Source organism: Triticum dicoccoides, chromosome 6B (assembly GCF_002162155.2).
Source record: "Triticum dicoccoides isolate Atlit2015 ecotype Zavitan chromosome 6B, WEW_v2.0, whole genome shotgun sequence".
Classification (NCBI taxonomy): domain Eukaryota; kingdom Viridiplantae; phylum Streptophyta; class Magnoliopsida; order Poales; family Poaceae; genus Triticum; species Triticum dicoccoides.
The window spans coordinates 255,430,898-255,439,246 of NC_041391.1; positions in this window are offsets into that span (position 1 = coordinate 255,430,898).

The following is an 8,349-nucleotide window of genomic DNA, read 5'->3' on the forward strand; positions in this document are numbered from 1 at the left end:
ACGTAAAAATCCAATGAAGCATTGCGCGCGCAACAATGAAAGTTTAAGATTTTCAAAATCCATAAATAATATTTTATAAACTAAATTTCGTGTTTGGTGCATTTTTTTATAGTTACTGCCCAGTTTTTATAACTACATCCCATTTATTATTTTTTAGAGCCCATTTTCCTATTAAGCCTAATGCATCCCTCCTAGGAAAGATTTGCAGCCCAGCGGGCGGAGAATAACAAGTTGACCTTGCGTGGGTATTCCTCAAAAAAACGTATAGTTGGGCCAACCATTTTCATCTTGAAAAAATTAGTAGCTGGGATGGATATCTGGCCTGGGCTAGACGGGCCATAGCCCGCCCAGTTAATACCCTGCTCTCCTCTGAACAATAATGGAATCATTGCCAAGAAAAACTCTGCAGTGCTCACGCCTCAAAAACACAAAAACTGCACGAGCTGCTTGGTCCCAGCTGTCGGCCGCACCTTGTGCAATTCTCTCATTTATATTGACTACATAGGTTGACAATGGTGTGGGACCGTGATGTCAGGAAACCAGGAGAAAGCCAAAAAAACATAGTTGTACATAATAAGGAGGCACTTGCGTACGTACGGCTATGGCCCTAGTGGGTCCCTAGTGTCATCCAGTCAAAATAAAGTCGTCTCCTGAATCCTCATGTTCGTTGATGATGTTAACAATGCTCAGCGCCACGGCGAGCGCAACAACTCGAAGGACAACGGAGAGGGCCTCGCGGGCCCTACGGATGGTCTGATACAGCGCCCGCTGCTCATTCAGGAAGCCAGGATCATCGGACACCTATGAGTACCTTCATGAAACTGAGACGGCATGAAACGGTAAGGACGCGCTTGGGAGCTCTGGTTTATTTCAAACCTGTATTAACATACAAGTGTAATTTACTCGTCGTCGGAAACAACACGTAAAATATAGGCGTAATGAAATCGAGGGCCCGAGGTCTGTAAGTAAAATCGGCGGGTTACGCTTGTCATTTGAGAGACCAGTGTATATTTTACGAGCACTGCTATATGGACGACATTACCAGACGGTACATGCACGACGTGCGTATCATGCCATCCATGGGCAAGGCTGTAACAGTAGCTAACGGCTGGATTAGCAATCGTCCGAGTGTCGTTCAGCATTTTTATCGTGTGTGAAGTACTTCCGATATTTTACTAGTCCAAATCAACCAACCAAGTGTCTTCGCCCGAGACCATCTGCTTTTACTTACAAGCGTCAGTTTTACAAGTGGTTTTGGTTGGAAAATGACGATCCAATCACGGCCTAATACCATTAGTTGGTCAGAAGATCATATGGTTTCACGTCTAACCTACCCGACTTGTCGTATAGGCTATGAATGAAACATCAGACGATGAACTTCTTAAGCACGGAAACAACATAAGAGGATGATCTTTTTAATATGCAAATCACTGGCATTAGATCGACATGCAAAACAATACGAAGCATTATTCTCAGGAGGCATGGTGAACAGCTCGTGATGCCGCATGCCACAACATTCCAAGCTCAACTTTGCAATCAAACACAAGGCCTAGCATTACATAGACAATATTCAGAACAAACTCTTAATACAGGAATATCTCAGCAGAGTAACTATTTACTTCTAAATTGAACACAGGAATAGGAAAAAACACTCGACGCTGCTCACAGCAAGGGCGTCCCACTCAAAAATATCAAATGCATGTCTTCTGGCTAACACAATGAGCAAATTTTGACAAGGTTTTCCAATTCCAATATATTAAACTAACGCCTTATTGCTAACATCAATGATTAAACTTTGACAAGCTTTTCCCATTCAAAATATGTAATTCCTATGATCGTGGAGTCCTGTCGTAGCTTCTTGTACTTGTTTGGGCACTTTTTGCCCAGGGTACTCAACGTGTTGTTAAATTGCCAATGCTCTCTGCAGACTAGTCATGTCACTAGTGTCTAATAACACTGTAAAGTTTCTCGGTCATTATTTCTGTAATGTAGCACAAATAGTGACTGCCTCTTTCTGCAAAGTGGAACGATCAACTGGACCCAGTAATGCAACAGTTTGCCTTGGACACATTTGCTCCTTTTGTGCAGTTCAACTAAAATCGAAGTCGGAATAAAACCGAGCTTTAATTTTGATATCCCTGTAAGCAACAATAGGTATAAGGGAAACAATTACTGAGAAATAACAGTTGATGACTTGTACTCCCAGAAGAAAAGCATCTACTGATCTACTTTATCTTAATGGGAAACAAAGCAGGAGAGTAGCAATTCTCCATCTGTGTGATTCATTCATATTGACTGAGACATTATCTTAACAATGCCTTGTTTCAACATGTATAAAGAACGACAAAGCAGAAAAGTACCATTCCTAAAACAATGCAACTGATTCATTTTAACAGAGACATTATCTTAATAATACCTTGGTTAAACATGTAGAAAGAACTACAAAGCAGGATAGTACCATTCCTAATAAGTGTTGTAGTTTTGAACTAAGATTAAGTAGTTAATTAATTTTGAGAGTGGCATTGCTTTATTTTACCAGTGGCATTTGTTGGGGATATCACTACTGAGTGTAAACCGCCCAGGAGGGGCCGGTTCACGCTCATCTATACTGAAGCCCATGAAGATGAAGGCTATGGCGCTTTAACTATGGAGGCTTAGAGGCCCAGAGCCCAATGGCGGATTAGGGCCCATAGTAGTAAACCTCCATAGATGTATAACTTGTATTGTAAGTTAGGGAAAGGAAGAGACCGAGCCGGACGCCTGTATGAGCCGGCCTCGAGATTCTCTAAACCGGCCAGACGTCAACCTGTGTATATAAAGGGACGACCCGGCGGCGGTTCAAGGATAGGAAACAACAGCTCGAGAGATAGGTAAAGAGGATTTGCTCCCTTCTCATCGAGATCAATCAATCCCACAACAGCTGGAGTAGGCTTTTACCTTCACCGCAAGGGGCTGAACCAGTATAAACTCCCCATGTACTTTGTCCCGGTTTAACCCCTTTAAGTTAATCTCGTTGCGATGGCTCCACGACTAAGTCCTTCTGCTAGGACATCTGACGTGTTAATTCCACGACGGTTGGCACCCACTCGCACGATGGTTTTGAGTTCTTAAAGGGCAACTTTGAAGGACTCAAAGGGTACGCGGTTGGCCGAATGACCAAGAGTCGTCGCGGCAAGCTCTACATCGACGACGTAGGATGGGGCCCCGAGGCCGGCTCCATCGAGTATGGGTACCGGGTCCCCTTCGGCGGAATTCACGTTTTCATCGGCAAGATCGGCAAACCGAGTCCTGAGCCGGACATCTCTACCAACCTCGTCGAGACGGCTCAGCGTGCAAGTCCTGCCCGGGTTCAGCCTGCCATGAAGCGTGCATTCGTAGGGTTCATCCATGGTGCGGAATCTGAACCGGTGTCCGACGGTGAGACGGTCGTCTACTCAGATGGCGAATCATCCACTGGCGAAACCGAGTCGCTGTACCAATTGCAGGATGGCTGGATTGGGTGCTGTTCCGATGGCGACAGTATTCTGGACCCATTTGGACCGCTGAACCGGGTTGCAATCTTCATAGCCGGTACGCAGCCCACCATGCAATCTTCATCTGCAGTGAGTTCCGGATCGGCAGCCGGGGCAGGAGGCCCTGCGTGCTGGCCGGCTCAAGTTCTTGCCGGTTTGCTGGACGCTTTGACGTCATTATTGACCACAGCAGTCACCCCGGAGACCCAAGATCAGCATAATGCAGATGGTGCAAAACTGAAGGATCGGATAACTCAGGCCAAGGCGGACTTGGCGGCTGAGGAGGCCAGGTTGAATGAAGAGCGGGCCACTTTAGATGCCCAATCATAGCAGATCCAGGTGTAGAATTACTGGCGTATGTTGGATCAGAACGCGTTAAACGAAGTAATGAGGAGGAACTACCGATCTCGTCTGCCGCCGGTTTACGAAGGAATGAATCTCTTCAATATGCCAGGAGCCGGGCCTAGTAATCCGGCAGAAGTAAACTGGACCGAGGCACCTAGGGCGGCGCCGGATCAGCCACGTGTGATGGACCCGCCTCGACAAATGGACAACCCGCTGCAATACATAACAACACCACCAGGTCACTTCTCTAGCCCTTTGGATAACATGATTGCTGCAGCGTCGCGTCTGGCAGCTATTCTGATGGAGGGTGACTCACTGGCGGCGGTTCAGACATGACGGGCCAGGGATCTTCTTCAAACTGTTGTTGTGGAGCAACAAGCTTATTCTTACAGCCGAGACAGAATACATTCAACCCCCCGTCCGAGCAAGAGTTACAACAGGCACATGGACGAACCGGCTGTGTCAAGCAGTGCGCGGCGCCGTGACGCCCCTCGAGGGCCTAATCCGGCGCACGACGGTATGAATGCGTAGGATGTGGTGAACAACGGCAGAGCACGACGAGAGGCAGAGTTAGCAGCACAATTGGTAGCACAGTATGCGAATCAACCCGCTCCGGTTCAGCCAACAGCATCAGTTGAACGTGGATTGGCCTTTAGCTCTTTGGCGTACCGTGCCTCACCCCGGCTCTGCGTAATGTGCGGCTGCCCAAGGATTTCAAGGGTCCGCGTAAAGTACCTAATTATACCATCGATCAACCCCCCGAGGCGTGGGTTGAAAGTTATGAGATGGCAATGGACATGCTGGATGTGGATGAAGCGGCGTGTGCAAAATACTTCACCATGATGTTAGACAGAACATCTCGTACCTAGCTGAAGAGCCTACCCGTTAACTCGATCAGTTCATGGGACGAGTTGAATACCCGGTTTATAGCGAACTTCAAGGATACGTGCAAATAACCCATGTCCATTGTGGATCTGGCTGCTTGTGTCCAAGGAGAGAACGAATCAACAACTCATTGGGTGCACCGGGTTTCAGAAATCCTGCATTCGTTAGGCCGCATCAATGCTGATACGACAATCGTGACCTTGGAGGGTAATTGCCGGTTTAAGTCACTGAAGATGAAGCTAGGACGGCTCAAGCGTCACTGCAACGACATGAGAACGCTCATGGCAGCTCTAGTTAAGTATGTTGATTCTGATAATACCTAGGATCCCGATTCTGACGAAGATAAGATGGAGAAGGGAAAGAAGAATGCCGGTACAAAAGGACAGCATAACCAGTCGAGCCACGGGAACAATGGTAATCGTAAAGCGGACAATTCGGATTTTGTGGCTAACACCAATATGCAGGGTAATAAGAAGCGTCGTAAGGGTGAACCGCCCCAGCGTGGTGGAGGCATGAATCTGGAACGCCTGTTAAACTAGCCCTGCCCAAAGCACGGGACAAAGGAGGTTCCGGCCACGCACCTCTGGAAGGATTGTTTCGTCATGAGGGAATTCAAAAACTCTGATCTCTTCCAGTATGATCAGGGTCCATATGGCGGTTCCGGTCCAGGATTTCACGGGCCGGGTTACAGCGGCGGCGGTTCAAACTCAGGATTTCAGAATAATCAGGGCAACCAGAACAACCAAGGTGGTCACAATCAGCAGAGTAATCAGGGGAATCAGCAGCAGTCAGGTCATCGAAGCAACCCGAAGAAGTTAAATGGTGGACAGTGTCATGTCTTCACTACTAGTCTGTGCAAGCGCGATCAGAAGCTCCATAATAGGGCAGTAAACTCTTTTGAACCGGCAGTGCCCCATTATCTGCACTGGTCTGAACAGCCTATTGTTTGGAGTCGGGAGGATCATCCGCCCCGGGTTGATAATCCTGGCCATCTAGCTTTAGTGGTTGCACCACAGGTTGGAAGTTATAAATTCACCAAAGTGCTCATGGATGGAGGGAGCAGTATCAATATCTTGTATTATGAAACCTTCCGGCGTATGGGATTAACAGATAAGAATCTTAAACCGTCAAACACCATTTTTCATGGTGTTGTGCCTGGTAAATAGGCTTACCCGGTCGGTAAGATAGCTCTGGAGGTGGTTTTTGGAGATGATCATGATTCAAGATGCGAGACAGTCGCTTTTGAAGTGGTTAAAATCAGAAGTCCGTACCATGCCCTATTTGGACGGTCGGTTTATGCTAAATTCATGGCAAGGCCGTATTATGTTTATCTGCAGCTCAAGATGCCAGGTCATAAGGGGACCATCACGGTTCACGGTAGCCGCAAGATTGCTCTGGATTGTGAGGAAGGTGATGCAGCTTATGCTGAGTTGGTTTGTGCAACGGAGGAGTTGAAGTTTCATAAGGACAATGTTGATCCGGCAGATATTACTTCTCGAAGGAAGCCCACTACAGAGCATGATCTGGCTTTGAAGTTTAAATCGGCTCATGAGACTAAATTGGTTGATTTTGTTCCTGGCGATTCGTCCAAGCAGTTCAGCATCAGCGTCAACTTGGATCTGAAATAGGAAAGCGCGCTCATCGAGTTCATCCGTGAGAACCGGAACATCTTTGCATGGAAACCTTCTGACATGCCAGGTGTACTGAGGGAACTCGCTGAGCACACTCTTAATATTGATCCGAACTTCAAACCGGTCAAACAGTTTCTTCACCGCTTTAACGAAGAGAGGTGTAAGTCTATTGGTGAAGAGGTAGCCCGGCTACTGGTGGTAGGGTTCATTGTGGAAGTATTTCACCCTGAGTGGTTAGCTAATCCAGTGCTGGTACTTAAGAAAAATGGGACTTGGCGGATGTGTGTGGATTACACAGATTTGAACAAAGCTTGCCCGGCTGATCCCTTTGCCCTCCCTTGTATTGATCAAATCACTGATGCTACGGCGGGTTGTTAGCATTTGAGTTTCCTGGATGCTTATTCCAGTTACCATCAGATCAAAATGGCAGTTAAGGACTACGAGAAGACGGCTTTCATCACTCCCTTTGGAGCCTTCTGTTATGTGTCTATGCCCTTTGGGCTCAAAAGTGCTTAGGCGACTTATCAACGATGCGTGCAGAATTGCCTCCATGATCAGATTGGGCATAATGTTCATGCTTATGTGGATGATATCTTGGTGAAGTTCAGGAAAGCAGAGACACTCATAACTAATTTGCAAGAAACTTTTGATAACCTAAGAGTTTATAAAATGATGCTCAATCCGGCTAAGTGTGTTTTTGGTGTACTGGCTGTCAAGCTCTTGGGTTTTCTGGTGTCCAACAGGGCCATTGAGGCTAATCCGGAAAAGATCAAGGCTATCACATCCCTGGCTAAACCGGCATGTATCAATGATGTTCAATGTCTGGCGGGTCGTATCGCGGCTTTGAGCCGGTTTATCAGCAGGTTGGGAGAGAAGGTGATCCCTCTGTATCATACGTTGAAGAAGACAAACAATTTTGTCTCGAGCGATGGTGCTGATGCAGCATTTGAGGACTTAAAGAAGAAATTGGCTAAACCGCCAGTTCTTGCTGCTCTGATTGATAAGGAGCCACTGTTGTTATATGTGGCTGCTAATGCCCGGGCTGTCAGCATAGCTATTGTGGTGGAACGCAAGGAGGCTGGGAAGGAATAGCCGGTCCAAAGGCCGGTTTATTATATCACAAAGTACTCATTGAGTCAAAGCAAAGGTATCCACATTGGCAGAAGCCGGTGTATGGTGTCTTCATGGCAAGTGGGAAGCTTAAACAGTACTTTCAAGGCCATCCCATCATAGTGGTCAGTTTCGCTCCTTTGGGGGATATAATCTAGAACATGGAGGCAACTGGCCAGGTTGCTAAGTGGGCTATTGAGCTTGGACCACACGGTTAGAAATATATGCCTCGAACAGCTATTAAGTCCTAGGACCTAGTGGATTTCATCAATGATTGGACGGAGTTGCAGGCACTGGAAGATAAACCGGACATCACATACTGGAGTATCCACTTCGATGGGTCCAAGCAATTGGAGGGCTGGGGGGCTGGAGTTGTCCTTACTTCCCCTCGAGGTGATAAAATTCGTTATGTTGTTCGCTTAATGTTTCCTTGTACTAAATATGCAGCTGAGTACGAGGCCTTACTCCATGGTCTTTGAGTGGCCAAGGAAATGATCTTAAGCCGGGTACGATGCTTTGGAGACTTCGATCTGGTGGCCCAGCAAGTTTCAGGTACTTGGGATTGCAAGGATCCACTCATGGCGGCTTACCGGCGAGAGGTGGATATTATTGTTGGTCACTTCAAGGGTTATCAAGTGGAGCACATTGATTGGCGCAAAAATGAGGCAGCAGATGCTTTAAGCCGGCTGGGATCTCAGCGTAAACCGGTGCCGCCCAATACCTTTCAGGATGTCTTGCACAACCCGTCAGTTCAGTTGCCTACAGAGGAGGACCTTGCTATTCCTGACCCGGAGGCACAGTTGGTGGCCGCTTTACACATTATTCCGGATTGGACGGTTCCATACTTGATGTATATGAACCGGGGC